Genomic DNA, 17,154 nt, shown 5'->3' with positions numbered 1-17,154 from the left:
AACATATTAAGCTACATGCGGCTGAACAATCACACACGCCTGTCATCAAAACAATCACTCACCAAGCTATGCGTAACATAACTACTCGCTCGTGTCGTTAAAACAATCACTCTCAAAGCTACGTGTGGCATAACAACCACATGCTCATACAGTCGCAACAATCACTCTCAAAGCGACAGTTGATGTGAAATAAAACTCCCACGCATCTGATCACAACAAACACTGTTCAATCTTTATGTGGGCTAAGCAGGTGATCACCTGCTTGTGCAGTCAAACCAATCACTTTCTAAATGACATGTGGCATAATAATCTTAAACTTGTATCGTCAAAACAATCTCTCCCAGATCCACATAAAATGCTTCTGTTGTCACAACAATCACCACCAATGCTTTATTTTTTTAAAAAAAATTTTTTAATGACCTAACAATCACGGGTTCGTGCAGTAAAAGTAATGACTCGCATAGCTATATATGGCATAAAGATCACATTCTCATGTAGTCACATCACTTCCAAAGCAACATGGGGCATAACAATCACTGCCGACAATGTCATTTAGGCGGTCAACATTACAGATGCCGCTAACGACATAAAACAACACAACTAATGACATAATGAAGAAGTGGTTTTCAAAATGTAGTACGGATGGTGGTGTGTACGTGTACTCCCTCTAGTGGCAAGAAAAGTATCGCTTTACTACAATACAATACATTTGAGCGCCTCCACTTGGGACCCTTCCTCATCCTTCTCCTATTCCGCCTCCTTCAAATAAAGAGCTGTCACACAACACTGAAGGCAACAACAATACTTAGTTGCCCCCACTCCTCCAAAACCATGTTTGTTTTGTTTTCGTTTTTCTTTTTTTTTCAGCTTTTCATTGGATCCCTCAGCGGGATGTGGCAGCCAAATTGATGAGTCACTGAGTTGATTTCATCTTCCTCCGCTCCTTCCTTCCTCCTCTTCGTTCTTTCTTCCTCGCCTCTTTTGCGCTCTTTGTGAGCGGAGTGCGCTCGCTCGTTCAAAACATCCCCCCCTCGCACTTTGTAATGTCGACAGGGTCGTCTTCTTTTCCTGATCTTGTCGATCTGAAAATAATGTAGATGCTCCCACATCAAATCCAACATGTTTGGGAGTAAACTTCTGACGTCTTCTGCGTGGCAAATTGATTTCGGCATAAATTAATGAAAACATACCAATGTCAACTTTCACCCCGAAGCCATTTTATTTTTTGGACTTGATGTTTTTTAGACGCCACGCTGACAATTGTTTTGAAGATTAATGTTACCTAACATTAATCGTAAATCATAAATGAAGGGGATTTGACCAGTTCTTGTTATTCTCTGCATTGAATTGATTATTGAGACTTGAAGGGTACGACTTACTACTTACTTGCGACTTGCACATATGTGTCCCACTCCGACCTCTGTTGTGTTTGATACCATTTGAGGTGTTATATGACTACGGTAGGTATTTTGTCCTCACAATGTGGTTTCTATGATTAGTGGTATTAGTGTAGAACTACAGTATGCTGGAAGTGGCCACAAAGTGCGTCTGTGGGTTGTGTACGAATGTATAGAAAGTAGGTCACCTCTCCCAAGGTATTACAAATCATCACATGTTGCCTTTGTGTGAATGGAACCGCGGCTTTCATGAGTTCGCCATCCATGCAGGTGTCAGATGTTGTAATCCCATCCAGCGCACCTCATCATCTTCCTATTATACACACCGCGCTCTAATGGGCCTTTGGAATTTGAATGTCTCCATTAAAAGTCCGGCGCACAATGAGCATCGGGGAAAAAGAAAAAAGAAAAGCACTCAGAGCTGTGAGGAGTGACGGCCGTGGAGACAATACGGCGTGTCTGCGCAAAGGCTTTGGCCTCCAGCGCGGGGACAATGTGAACGAGTGTGAGAGGGTTTGTAACATCACCGGGCAACTTGCAAAAATGCTATCTCCGTTCAGCTCACATTTGGAGCAACTTGCTTCCATGCAAAGGCCTGACGTGTTCGGGTTTGAAATTGGGGTTTCAAGGCAGGGCTAGGTGTTCGAATTCGGAAGGTTATGGTTTCAAAGTAGGGTGTTAAGGAGAGGTAAGGGATTACAAATGCGGGTTTCTATATAAAGTGAGGGATTCAATGGAGGTGTTCAAGCCAGGGTTAGGGCTTCAAACAAGGGTTAGGGTTTCAAGCCACCATGAGGCTCGCATATTACGGCTTTCAAAAAGGATCAGGATTTAAAAAGAGGGTTTCAAACCTGGCCCAGCAGACTCCAGGCGAAAGGCGCACTACACCCTAAACACCCTGAGACGAACAACCATCCACACCCACATTTACACCGATCCCACGCCGCCCGAACACAAGTCAGGCGAGTGTATCAGGTTGTTACAGGTTCAAATTTGGAGTTCAAACAAGGACTCTGGTTTCAAATGAGCTGCAGGCCATCAGAGTTTTGAATGAAGATTTTCAAAGTTTTCGAATTTGGCTCGGTGGTTCAGATTTGGGATTCAATCCAGAGTTACGGTTTCAAATTAGGGTTTTAAGCCTTGGTTTTGGTTTCAAATAATGGAAAGAGTTTTAAAATAGAGTTTCAAGCCAGAAGTAATATTTTGAAAGCAGCCAATCTGTTGTCGGTCATTCCCAATGATTGTGATGAAGTGTTAAATCAATGTCATGTTTACGGCCTAGTTTGTCAAGCTGTTTCGGGGGTGGGGGGGGGGCAGAAAAGAAACGAGAACAACAATTCATTTCATGAATTCCGTCCGTCTCTTCGGCTGTTAATTACACAGCGAGGAGCTTTGGCGTTTGCAGGAGAAAAGAGCGCGCATGAAGATGAAGCGCCCGCCGGAAGGTCACGGCAAACAAACACAAACAAACACACACACACACACGGTCATCCGTCTTCATCTCCATTGTCATTTTCACCTTCATCTTCATTGTGGCTTCATGATGATGATGAAGAGAACGCAGATAAAATGTGATTTAAACGTTTGATAATTAGCAATTCATGATCAGCGGTGACCACTTGTCCTCTTGTCCAAGGGCGACTCCACTTTTTAAGGGTGTTTGACCAACACAATCATAAAATGTATTTTTCTTTAGACTTGGTGAAGCAGCAGGTGATTCACTGGATAAGGTTTTTCACAACCACTCTGTAAAAAGTATGTGGTGACCGGATACTCTCTTTTTCCAGGACATATCCACTTTTTACGATGTTGTCATGGCCATTTACCAAACGGCGCCTACATGTGATAAGACAACCTGGTCGTTCGACTTGGTGAAGCAGCATGTGGGTCATTTCTCAAGGTTACCCACATAACTGTCCCAAAAGCGTCTTGCTGGGAATTCATTACGGTGACCATTTATTGTCTTTTCCGGGACATGTCTACTTCCGCCCTGGTGGTGACTGAACAGGATACAGGTGATAATCAGTGCCTTCAGACTTGGTAAAGCAGCACATGGTTCATTTGCCAATGTGATGGACCCAACAAAACGTATATTGTCGCAAGTTGATTGCAATGAACAAATTTCCCAAGACATGGCCACTTTTTCAGACGCTGTCTTGGGCATTTACCCCAAAAAGGTGACATGTAAACAGATAATCATCTCTTTAGACTTGGTGAAGCAGCATGCGGTTCATTCGCCCTAGCCGTTCGCGCAGGCTATAGAAACGATATCTCGCGGTGAGCGTGAGAAAGTGACCAGATGTCGCGCTTTTTACAGTAAATCCAGCTTTTAGTATGCCATTATGGAGAGTTATCGACAAAGGCTGTGTGCGATCAAATAATCACGCCTACGATCAGATTATTCTCATGATAGCAAAAAATGAGTGAGCATGCAAGTGGGCAACAAGACATAACAAGCGCAGTTGGTGCGCGGCTCACACTGCACCTGACAGAGCAATCTTACACAAGGGCAAAATAGGCGAAATAGGTCGCACACATGCAACAGCTCACAGTCAATAGAACACACACACACACACACACACACACACACACACACACACACACACACACACACACACACACACACACACACACACACACACACACACATGCCCTGAAACAAGCACACCACCTCTGGAGTCAATCAGCGGAAGAATTGGCCAAAGCAGACACATTCGTCAGGAAGAAAAGCCTCACGGGGGTCTATTGTGGTTATCTCTAAGCTTTACACCCCCCCCCCCCCCCCCACCCCCCAACACACACGCGCATACAGACTGACTGTATGTTCCATCCATGTTCCTTGTTGGATGTGCTTTTATGTGTCTTTGTCGTGTTTCACCTGTACCGATGCGCCGTGTTATTGCAGGACACGGTTCTAACAACTAACCCGAGGCTTGAAACCCAAACCGTGGCTTGAAACCCTAACATAAAAATCTAATCTTGGCTTGAGCCGCTACTTTGTTACTCGAATTTGAAACACGCTCGTTATGAAACCCTCAAACCAATTTTGAAACTGTTTTTTGAAACTCTAAACCTGGATTGAGTCCCGAATTTGAAACACTATTCTAGGCTAGAAACAACAATTTAAAACCAAAACCTGATCTTAAATCTCTCATTGAAAACCGGAAACATGATTTGAAACTAGTTTGTAAATTCCGCTTTGGAACCCGAACTTTGTTTTGAAGCCCTAATTTAAAAACTGTATCCCTTGTTTGAAACTAATCCTGGATTTAAAAACTAGTGTGAAACCCCGACCCTGTAATGACTCCCTAATTTGAAACCCAAACCCTCAATTAACCCCAATCCATAGTTCAAAACTCAAACCTGAACTTAAAATCCAATTTTGAAACCCTAACCTGACTTGAAACCCCGACTTTGAAACCCTAACCCATCTTTGGTTGAGTTGATTGGTCTTAAACCTCGAATTTTTTTTTTTTTGGAAAAGTAACTTCAGCCCCTAATAAGTTTTTTAAATCACGTTGGTAGAATCCTGGAGTTTGGCCATCCATCAGAGAAGTTTGTGACACATTTGGTCGTCGTGCAGAAAACATCGAAACACGCAAGCATCCGTCGTGCACCTGACAGCCTCCAGGTGCTTCCCCCCCCCTCATTAAACTGACAACACTTGCTTCTGTTCTGCTGCAAACTATTGGAGACGCCGGACGACGCTGGAAGAAGAAAAGTAATTTCCCCACACGGACTAACTAAATTTATGTTTATTTCTTCATCTGTCATGTTCAGACGCAGACAGAGCCGCACCTGATTACCAATGCCAAAAGGAAACAAACAGGAAGTAAGGAAGGAATGCCAGCTGTGCGCTGAGATAACTTGTTGTTGACTTTCACAGTCGGATTGTTGATTAAAATCACGTCAATCTTCTTCAAGCACTTGGCGGAGGTCTGCTCTTGATACCGAGAGACGCTCTTCTTAGTAAATGTTATTGTTATGTTCGTTATTAGAGAATAAAATCAAACTTTTTAAAAACAGAAAAAAAGTAAACATAATTCCTATAAGTATGAAGTATACGTTTTTTTATCGTGCATAATATGAACCAGCCAGTGATGGCCAAGCGGGCATGTCATCATTGACACGTTGAGTCGGGTGTGTCATCCTCCATGGCAGAGGTTCTGTCGAACCCCTGATACTGATTCACCGAACACCAAGGGTTTGATCGAACCCAGGTTAAGAACCATTGCTCTATACAGTAGTTCCTCTGCTTACGAACGTCTTTTCATACAAAATTTTCAAGTTACGAAACGCCTCAATAGGAAAATATTGCCTCTTGTTACGAAAGAAATTTCAAGATACGTATGGTAAAAATACAGTATGGGCCATTACTGAGATAGAACATGGACTAAAGGGGGCAAAAAACGATGAGGACGCAGTTCAAAGTTAAATGACCATCGTTTTAATTCTTTATTCTTTGTTTTTTTTTTTTAAATGATGCACAACTCTCATTTATTGTGCAATAATCTAATTGTAACATGTATGGGTTACATATTTTGATGCATTTTTATGCTTTAGAAAACATTTCTGTCTGAATTTTGGTGGGGCTTGGAACGGATCAGGGCATTTACATGGAAAACGCGTCTCTACTTACAAAATTTTCTAGTTCAGAAATTTCTTCCAGAACCAATTAATTTTGTAAGTAGAGGTACCACTGTATGTGCCCTGCGATTGACCGGCGACCAGTTCAGGGTGTGGTCTGCCTTCTGCCTAACATGATTTAAAGTTCCCTTATGAAAGTGAATGCAACATTTTTATGTGTGCTTCTCCCCTGCCCTTTTCCCCCTCCATCACAGCCCTGCGCAGTCTGGCACGATGATTTTAGCGAGAAAGAAAGTTGAAGTGTAAAAGCAACAAAGTTCATCTCCTTTTTTCCTCACTAATGGATCACTCCGAATGCGCTGATTTCAGTCGAAAAACCGCTGGACAAAGTATGTGTGTGTTTTTGCCTACACGGTACATCTACAAGACAAAGATCCAGATTTAGCAGCGTGAAAGAGCCACACTTTGTACCATGATGACAGGAACAGATTTGTCGTGAATAAAACATAAGAGCGCCACCGCTGCCACCGGAACCGTCGCCACCTCGCTTTGCGCATGGCGTCGCACAGCGTGCCGCCGACGACAAAGCGGACCCCACCGCCGCCTTGCCACTCAGACAAAAAGCGCTGACACTTCAGATGCGCAGGTGCATCCAAAGAGCCCTTTCAGGGCCCTGCTGATGTCGCCGCTCCGCCGTCATCATCTTTTTCTTCTTTTTTAGACAACCAAATGGATCCAGGTAGGTCCAAGTCCGCACTTTGATCCGCTTCAGAGCAAGAGGCAAGCAAGACATTTAATATTTGATTGGGATTTATTTTGGTTCTGATTGGACTCTGTCCTCTTATCAAAAAGAGCCAGAGAACCAAGTCCAGCACATCTTTGAAAAAGTTCACTTTCACTGCCCCCCCATCTCTTCATCTTAGCTATGAAGAATCAGGGTCCTGGGCTGGACCCTTTTCGATCTTCAGCCCAGAGAGCCACATTCCAGGTTTCCTCCCAGATTCTCCAAGCGTCTCTTTCAAGCTTTCCGACATTAACTCCACCAGGGTTTCCTCTAGATTCTCACCTGGGGAATCATTTAGGTTTTGCGCACCGGAATCTCTGATTCTCCAAGGAACTAAAGTTGATACTCATGTGATCCCGAAGGCAATTCTTATTCCCGGCCCCCTGGGAAATCCTCCTGGTGTTACCAAAGGTTTTCCTCCATACTCTCCAAAAGTCTTTCGACGGGGCTTTCCATTAAGTTTTCATCCAGGAAATCCTCCAGGTTTTACGTCTGTGATTCTCCTAGTGGATCTTTTCCCCATTTTTTTTCAGCTCTACTACATGATCTCTTCAACGGTTTCCACCAGGCTTTGGTAGGTACACCAGTGGGTAGATACCTTCTTGATCCCTAAAGAAATTCTGGTTTTCCCCTCAAAAATCCTCCAGATTTGACCTCAGATTTTGAAAAAACACCTTCAAGGTCTCAAACCTGATCCTGCCTTTTTCTTCTAGATTCTCCCCGGGTAAATCATCTCTTTCAGGTCCAAGGCCCACTTCCCACCCCCTGACATCTCCGATCCTTCTACTTTGTCCCCTTCTGACTTTTCCATCATTTGCGGAATTGTGCTCCTGTCCACCAGCTGCTCCTACCCGTCACTCTGGCAATCTGAGTAAGTCCCCCATCAAGATACCCTGTCAGGCCGTAAGAATGGTTGCGCTGTCAGATCCAATGACAAAAGTTAAAATCCAAGGTATTGACTGTTTAGCTTGAAGATCAATTCCATCGTCTACTCCAGGATCTTCTACAAATCGTACTAGTGAAATTCTTCAGGTTCTCCACAAATGTTTCCCTGTGGATGTTGTCCAAAGTCTCCTTCAGGCATGCGTAATCTCTTCCACCTTCTGACAATGTGGATCCAACTTCCTGTTGTCCCTATCGTTGTCCCTAACTTTTCGTCTTTCTCAGAACTGTCCTGTTCATCGCCTGTTCCTCCCCAATCGCTCGGGTGGACAGACTTGCATCCTCCTCTCCAAGATATCCTGTCAGGCCATCCATCGTGGTTACTATGTAAAGGACAATGGTAAAGACCAAGGTCCGTCCAAGCCAACCAAGTCACATACTTTTTAGATCTCTCTGCTTATTACTGGTCAGTTCATGTCCCTTAAAAAGAATATAATCTGTATCAATCATACATTTACAATAGGAATACAACAGCCTCTTCAAAAATGTCAAATATTTTGTATTCGGAGCTTCTCTCACAGAGAACAGCATCTATATTTCATCCCATGGAGATGCTGTGCTTAGGAGGCCACTGGGTAAGTGGCGGACAAAGATGGGTGGGTGGCGGCGGTGGGGAGGTGACGAAGCGTATTCATAATTCAGCAAAGGCTCGGCTTGGGGAAGGGACAGGCTTGACCGAGGGGACTCACATTCATATTTCAACACATAGTTAATAAAACAGCAAAACAGCCGAGGTTGGGGACATGCAGCCAAGAGGCTAACTGATAACTCTTGGGACGGGGTGGGGTCGGCGGGGGACCAGTAAATGGGCATGAGGGACACTTTTATTGAAGGAGAAGGGGCTGCGAAACGGAGCGAGCATCCATATTTGATCAGCAGGTTGAGAGGAGTGACTACCAGGTGGCTATCATCACACGCGCATCCTCGCCACTTAGGTGAGCGGCTGAGTGCACTTTGGTGGGAGAAACTTGATAAGCATCCCTTTGGAAACAGACACGGTCATATTTATAGGATGCCATTAGACGTCGAGCCATTAGTTTGCGGGACAGTTTACAGCCTCCTTTTAGATGGCTGTGCCGTTCGCTCTACATCTTGTCACATCACAGTTATCAAGTGGCTGTGACGCTGTTGTCATTTTTTTTTTTAATGTGGTGCATAAAGGCTTCTAGTCGAACCAGCTGCAAGTGTTGACAGTAGAGTTCCGAGTGGATTTTACTGGTAGTAGAAAGTCAGCCCATTTCCAATCTGTCACATTACATCACAGATTAGCATCCCAAAAGCAATTTTGGAGGACATTGTGTAAAACGGTCACCTCAATATTAGTCCTGGACTTCTCTGCAACCTGATTTACTGACATTTAGTATACAAGACAACATATTACATGATCAGCCTAAGCCTGGACACTTCAAACCTCCCGTGGAGAGGATCAGTACCATGTTGACGCGAGCATGGAGCCTTTTTACTGCTAATGTACAGCCATTAAAACACCCCAAAATGACCTTTGACCGTCGAACAAAAACAACAACAAGATAATCTCGCTTGACAAGCACAGTGAGAATGATCTGTTGTGACGCACGGGATTGTGGGTAGCCGCCTGACTAATGGCTGTGTCACAAGCGGGACGCTCCACTTGTATCTAAGCTAACGCCTCTGTCTTGGATGTTTCGACTGTGGACTATCGAAAGATGCGTGAGCATTTATTCGTTTTCATGTACGAAGATGCTCTTTGTCCTCACGAGTAAGACAATTCAGCGCACTAGTAGAATGACTGTCTTTTTAGTTCCAGTTTTTTTCATATTTGGTCTGACAGAGAAATGTGCCGCGAAAATGAGTCTTATTTATCGCTCTGTGTGTATGTGTGCGTGTGTGTGTGTGTGTGTGTGTGTGTGTGTGTGTGTGTGTGTGTGTGTGTGTGTGTGTGTGCGTGTGCGTGTATGAGTGCCCTGACAGCATAATTGCCTGGCCCACCATTTCAATTGAGCTTCTAAGATTGCCGCGGGCTACACTCTATTCTCTGCTCTGTTAGCCACCACCGCTAATAATTTTGGGAGAGGCTGGAGCTCACATAAATATATATTTTTTTGTCCTCATCCTATTATGACTTTTAGATATTTCACTTTTCTCCAAATTCAAGCCAGCATAACAGCATTCAGCATAACGGAAACCCTAACCCTGATTTGAAGTTCTAAATTATTGTTGGATATTTTCACACAGGCTAGGAAGCCTACAGTGAAACCTTCAGCCTATGTTGATACCCTAATCTTGGATAGCAACTCTTGTTTTACAACAATAAAACACTGTGTGATATCCTTACTTGGAACCCTACTGAGAAATCGTGACATTATCTTGAAACTCTAATTCAAAAACCAAACCTTTGATTGAAAATCTCAATTAAAATCCCGACACTGACTTGAAATCCTAACTTAGATTTGAAACTCTTGACGGGAAAACCTAACTTGAGGTCAAACCATTTTAGGATATCCTGAACCAGGCTACAAACCTTATCTCAAAACCCTATCCTTGTTTCCAAACCCTAATTTGAAACCATAATCAAAATCCTACTTTCAATGAGACGAAGACACACATTTTTTATATCCTTATCCAAGCTTAGAAACCTACTGAGAAATCATAATACCGCCTCAAAATGTGAGGTCAAAATACTAACCCTGTCTTGAAACCTGAATTTAAAAACAAAATCTAGGTCTGTGTGAAGAAAATTAAAAAACAAACAAACAAAAAGACCTTTATTCTGCCCCAGTGATTGCATTACAGTGCAGTGCAGTGCCCCTAGTGGTGGAAGTAGTTAAAATCATCCAAAAAGTCAGTGGGGTAGCCATTTTGATTCATAACAGTAGAGAGGTGTGATCACATCCACTTCCATCCTCTTTCTTTTGACAAGTTCAGGCACAATCTGTAAGTACATTTATACAGTTGTACATGTTACTGTTTGTTGTGCAAGTTAATTATCGGCATATATCAATATTTCACCAGTTAATCTCCTTAGATACTTACCATGCAATTGTTGAATAAGCTAGAGAATAGGGCTGTTACATGAGTGTCATTTCTTATGTATAATTGGATGGTGTACAAACATTCGCGTTGTGTCTCTGTTTGTTTACAGTTTTACAAGAAAGACTTCCATAAAAATACCAAATGGTGGATTCTCGTCTTCATGTTTTCATTGGAGGATTGCTTATCTCGCTGTCTACACCAAGCTCTCATATCGAACACATGGTGAGGGCAGAAGAACCTTCCTCCTCACTTGCGGAATGACGGCTGTAGTACGTGGTAAGTATAAAGTGCCCTTAAGATCTAATTAGTAGCGCGGAGGCAGCAACAGAAAGGTGAACGCAGGTAAATCAGGACAAGAATCCCCGGTGGCGGCTCCCTTCCTGTACGCGACCCAAACAAAAGCATCCTAACGACTATTTAACATTTGCATGCGCTGGCGCCGCGCTAACGAGACACCGCAACGGCACTTGGGGCCAAAAGTGACGAGAAGCTCCATGAATCAATCGGCCCGCTTTCCGCCGTAATGAGCTACCGGGAGCGCCGTTGTTCCCGGGAAACACAAAATGGCTCTCCGGCGTTTGGTCCAGGACGCCTAATTAGCTGCTGGACCGGCCGCCGACAAAAGCTTGTTGGGTCTCGTTGGCTGACACGGGTGCTAAAACAAAAACCCAAACAGCATTCCCAGATGTCCAGGAATGTTGGAGAGCTCATTGAGCGTCAGACTTTTGATCGTGTCTTGCCATCAGCTAATCAGAATCACCCACCACGTTCGTTCCAGCCCCATTTATAGAAATTATTTTATTTTACTACCACTGATATGAGGCTGAAGTCAGTATTTTTTCGGGAAAAGCAGAATCACTATAATGACAATAAATTTGTGTTGGAGGTCTTTTTTTTTTCCTGAAAAAATTTCGAAATAGAATACCTTTATTTTTTTTAAACAAAAAGTAGATTTTTTTTCATAATGTTGTTACTTTTTAAAATAGCATTTTATATTCAGAAGATGATGACCTAAATCTTATAGTAAATTTTGCTTGGTACTCAAGGTCACCCTACAAAAAAAAACTGTGTACATTATAAACAAATTAAATACAAATACAGCATCAATATAAGGCCATAAAATGTGGTTGTATAGTTTACAATTTTAAAAAATCTATATTTTTGTAGTTTTATCTATATAATATAATAATATATATATTTTTTTCATAAGCCACAAGATTCATGTGTGTGTGCGTGTGCGTGCGTGCGTGCGTGCGTGTGTGTGTGTGTGTGTGTGTGTGTGTGTGTGTGTGCGTGCGTGCGCATTTGTTAATCCCTCTGGCCCCGCTGTGAATTTGCGGGGATGCATGAAACACGTCCACCGGGTAGGCTCTTCTTGGGCCGTGTTAGCCGGCGTGACCAACCGAGACATCACAGCAGCTCCACCGGGGGCGCACACACGCTGAGGAAAATGTCTTTCATTTGCATATTGCACCAACATTAGTTTTGGATGTGACGGGGGAAATCTTCACGGTCACGTCGGACGGTGAAACAAGAAACTTGGAAAATCAACTGGCGTCGATCAGCGATTAGTGTTGAACAAAAATAAGCGATTTCACTAAATATCAACTTTGGCAACACAATCACGTAGAGAGAGAATGTGACAATACTCGCAGGCGTGTAATTTCTAATTAACAGCATTTTCGTTTTGATGTTTTGAATTCTGAGTGTGCTCACGGAACGAATGGAACTCATGAATCAAGGCATCACTGCATAAAAAAGTGAAATTAAACATGGAACTGAAGTACAAAAAAACTTTTTAAGGCTTTATTTTCTCTACTTATCCTCTCTGAAGACTTTCTCAGAAAAACGTAATATTCTTGTAATATGATGACAGTCTGCCTTGAGAAAATAGAAAAAAATATATTTTGGAGAAATAACGATTTCTTCCAATACTCAAACACAACACCTTTCCTTCTGAAAATACTTTATTTTTTGTTTTTTTTTTCAGGGGGGTGAGAATAATTTTTCCCCCGCACAAAAAACAAAACAAAACATGATTTCATTTGTGCAGTATTACATTTTTTTCTTCAAAATTAACATATTTAATTGAAAAAAAAGGACACTTTTGCGGGGATTTTTTTCCCCTGTAAAATATCCATTACCACTTTTTTCTGCCCTTTAAAATACAATCATCTCTTGCCCTTTAAAATAAAAAAATGACTTAATTCTCATAAAATAACTTTTTCTTGTAAAAAGTATACTTTTTCCCCCATAGATAATTAGTACTGGTATCAGAAATAAAAGGGACAAAAACAACAGCAGGTTCACCGTGTTCATTTTGCCTGCAGAAATAAAGCGAACGAGAACCTTTGCTGACCTTCTGAGAACAACAACAACACAAAAAACACCTTTCAGCTTCCGCCTACGTTCCGTGTCACACACTCTTCACGCGTGCCTGTGGATACATGCACCTGTTTGTTGGGTCTTTGGAGGGGATCTCAAAACGGTCAAAAAGTCCGAGTCACGTCCGTGCACTTTTATGGGGCAGCGAGGATGCTGTTCACGGGGGGAATTGGAAACAGTCCATCAGAACTGTCTGCATTTCCACCACATTTGCAGAAATTACTGCGGAAACATTCAAACGGTCAAACCGCATAAGAATGATCATATACTGTCCATCAGAACTGTCTGCATTTCCACCACATTTGCACAAATTACTTCGGAAACATTCAAATGCTGATCTTTGAAGGGTGGTGGAATCGAATCTCGAAACAGTCAAACCGCATAAGAACGATCATATATGCTAACACAATTACATTCGTCTGAAGGTATTTTTGGCCCTGATAATTAACATAAAATAATAAATACCGTATTTTCCACACTAAAAGGCGCACTGGATTATGAGGCACACCTTCAATGAATGGCCTATTTTGTAATTTTTTAAGATACATATTACATATATTGGATGCACCGCATTATAAGACGCAATGTACAATGCACCCACTAGATGACCTTCAATGAATGGCCTATTTTGTAATTTTTTTTAATATACATATTACATATATTGGATGCACCGCATGATAAGATGCAATGTACAATGCATCCACTAGATAGAGCTACCCTCAAGGAAATGCCAACAGAACGATCAGATGTCAGTAAAACTTGCTTAATAAAGCAGCGACACAGTGCACTTAACCAACAGCAATTTATAACATTGACTCGTTCACGTTGAACTCTCTTGCCGCTGCTCTATTTCCGCGTTCAACTGCGTAACCCTATCGCCTTAAGTTTGAACTCTGCGTTGTCAGCATGTCTCGAGCAAGGAGCCTTTTTGGGGTCGACATATTACCGTAATAACCATACACAAGGCGCATCGGATTTTAAAGGCGCGCTGTTAGCTTTTAAGAAAATGGAAGGCTTTTAGTGCGGAAAATACGGTAAGGTCTTCATTGGGACACTCCAAATGTCAACTTTGACACCATTTAACCTATAACACATGCATTTAGTTGATTATGAATTGCACACGCTGGCCAGTCGGTCCTAATTTACATCCCAATTAGAGTCTCTCCAAACGTTGGGTTGACCGCCTCACACTTGTGACCCCGTGAGCCTCTCAGGCATGTTATTGGCGCAGTGATGTCTTTTTAATAGAATCATATTAATAATGCCAATGTAAAGAAAAAAAAATGTCAATAATTAACAGGGCGCAATGGGAGGAAAAGAACGATGAAAGGGCCTCCGGGGGCCCTCGCTTTGTCCGTCAATTTATTTCCTAATGTCATATGGATCGCAAGTGGGTGCGCGTGTGTGTATTTTGTAATGTGGACGTGGTGAAAATATACCGTATGTGTGCATATATCATATTAAAGCTCATATTCGTTGAAAGTCGAGGCAATCGGGAGAGATGCTTTGCGTTATCTGCCAAATCCGACCGTGTGCAGGCGCGCACGAATACAGATGAGCGGCGTACTGCGATGTGGCCGCGGGGTCGTGACGAGGCGTCGCACAGAACTAACTCGGCACGTAATGAGTGATGCTTATCAGCGGGCGCGCGCACACACGCGCGATACAGACACACTACACTCGCACACACCTCGTGACACTTTGAACTTCAGAGGCAGCATCAACATCTCCGCGAGCACTTTCCTGTGCTTTGACCTTCTTCAAACTCTGCATTACCAAGGTGTTATTGCTTTTTTTTTTTGCGAGCCTATACTTTTTTATTTTTGAATCGAACGCCCGCAAAAGCCGTTTAGAGCAAAATGGCGCCATGACCACAAGCGGTGGCAGACTATCAGAGTCCGTGGTTGTGTTTCGCAACAATTCCATTTCCATCCGTATTTACATCATCACATACTTGGTATTCGTCGCGCACATCCTCAAAAATATCCGCGCCTGTCAGTTGTCATTAAAATAACTTTGATTGTGCTTAAAATTGAGCGGAACGTGTTCAGCCGTATTGCCTGCGGTGAATTGCGTGAAACATTTCGAGAGATGCATGCAATGAAAACTCATTGGTGGGATGGGTGTTATCAATTCTGCAGATTCCACAAGGAAACATTCGTCGATGGTCGCCATCAAGTGCGTTGACGGGTTCTGAGGATCACGGCAAAGAGAACTCATTTGTGATTTGGGTCAGGATGAAGGGTGAATTGAATTCAAGGTTAATTCAAGTGATTGTAGTTGGAATACAGGGATGGTGCTACTTCACAGCCAGCTAACTCAACACTTTCATTCCCTGCCACCCACGTCACTCACCTACAGGCCCCGCCTTTTAAAGCCACACACATTCACAGTTACCGATACGACATTGTCGAACATGCTGATGGCGACCTGTGCCCCACATCAGATCAAGTCAAATGGCCGTCTTGTCTTTTGGTTTTATATTTTTTGGGCCCGGATCTCTGTGAGCGCCCCTTTGAAAACTCGGTACCATAAGGCCATGTCGTTTTTTGTCTTTTCTTTTCCATTTCTCTCTGTCACCTCCAAAAAATAGGTACCATGATTGTTTGTCCCCCTCTCAAACCACATACAGTACCAGCAGGTGTTATTGAAATTGTCATATTTCCTTATTGCTTTTTGTTGTGTATTGTCACTCTGCTTTTCTCTTTTCAAAAGAAAGAGAGCCTCAGCTGTTCAATCAACTCATTTACCGGAATGCCTTCCTGCAAAATGTGCTTGTTTGTAGCAGCGCATTTGTTCTCCGGCAGCCATGGTGTTGTTTGCACATTTTCACATCTCTTAAAAGATTTTTAAAAAATAGCAACAAAAAAAACACCAAGCTCCCCGCTGGTGCCCCTGCCACGTCATCAAGGTGTTTCACCGCTAATTGAGTAACGCCGCTGGTGTAAACAAGCTGAGGAATGAATTTGGGTTTTTTTTTTTCCTCCCCCCACAACAGCCAGCATGCGGACCGCCTGTGAAATAGATTTTGAAAAGTGGGGGAAAAAAAAAAAAGTAAATCAAAGTCAGAACCAAACTCGTCTGCGAGACATGAATGATGAATTAAAGTGCAGGTTTGGGATGTCATATTTAAAACTCTGAGAAGACCCTCTGCCCCGGTAATGGAATAAAGAACAGCCTGCGCCGTTAATTAATTCCAAACCAAATTACAGCCGACGTTTTTTTTTTTTTCTTTTCCCTCCATTTCACTGACAACTCAATTAAATGTGATGAAACGCTAAAATGAACAAGGGCCAGGGACACGACCAACACGTTCGAGGGCAGTTTATTTATTAAAATTGCCCCTCTGCATTATTAATCAATACAAAATCAACATATTGATGTAGTGCTTAACACACTATTAATATTAAACCATCGCAATCAAATATTAGTCGAAAAAGGTCAGAGGGAATGAACTCCATTTTCGAGAATAATGCTGTGTGTTTGTACGAAGGTGTTGTGAAATGCCCTTGCGAGGTTACAATCCCGAATTGTATCAACATGTTTTTTGGGGGAAAATATAGGCTTGAAATTTGACCCGCGAAAAACTTTGGAGCTCCAGCAGTCCAAATGCATGACATCAGGCGACACCTCAGTCCAGCAAGTGACCATTCATTTTTGCAAATTTTTTTCCACTAAGTCGGCTTCATTCGCTAACCGTGCGCTTGCACCAACTTCTGCGAGAAACGTGCGTATGTTCTTTTCATCAGCCCCTCTAGCAGTGACGCCCGCCCAGAAAGGGTTACAATTGCCGATTTATGCCACAAATTGGCAGCAAGGCACTTGATTTGCTATAACACAATGCTATGGCCTGACAAAATGAAATTCCTTATGTTACTTCAACGTACTGCAGTTGTTTAGCAGTAAGACGGTTCACTGTACTTGAAATTTTAGGACGACTGGAACGGATCATTTCTACCGCCATTATTTCCAATGAGAAAAAACATTTAGTTTGAACGTGTCAGTGTATGTAGACGTGTGTGTGCGCGTATAGTTGTGTGTGTGTGT

This window comes from Hippocampus comes, unplaced genomic scaffold, assembly GCF_001891065.2.
Source record: "Hippocampus comes isolate QL1 unplaced genomic scaffold, H_comes_QL1_v1.1 scaffold57, whole genome shotgun sequence".
NCBI classification, from domain to species: Eukaryota; Metazoa; Chordata; class Actinopteri; order Syngnathiformes; family Syngnathidae; genus Hippocampus; species Hippocampus comes.
The sequence above is the reverse complement of the archived record's forward strand: the minus strand, read 5'-3'. Positions refer to the sequence as shown.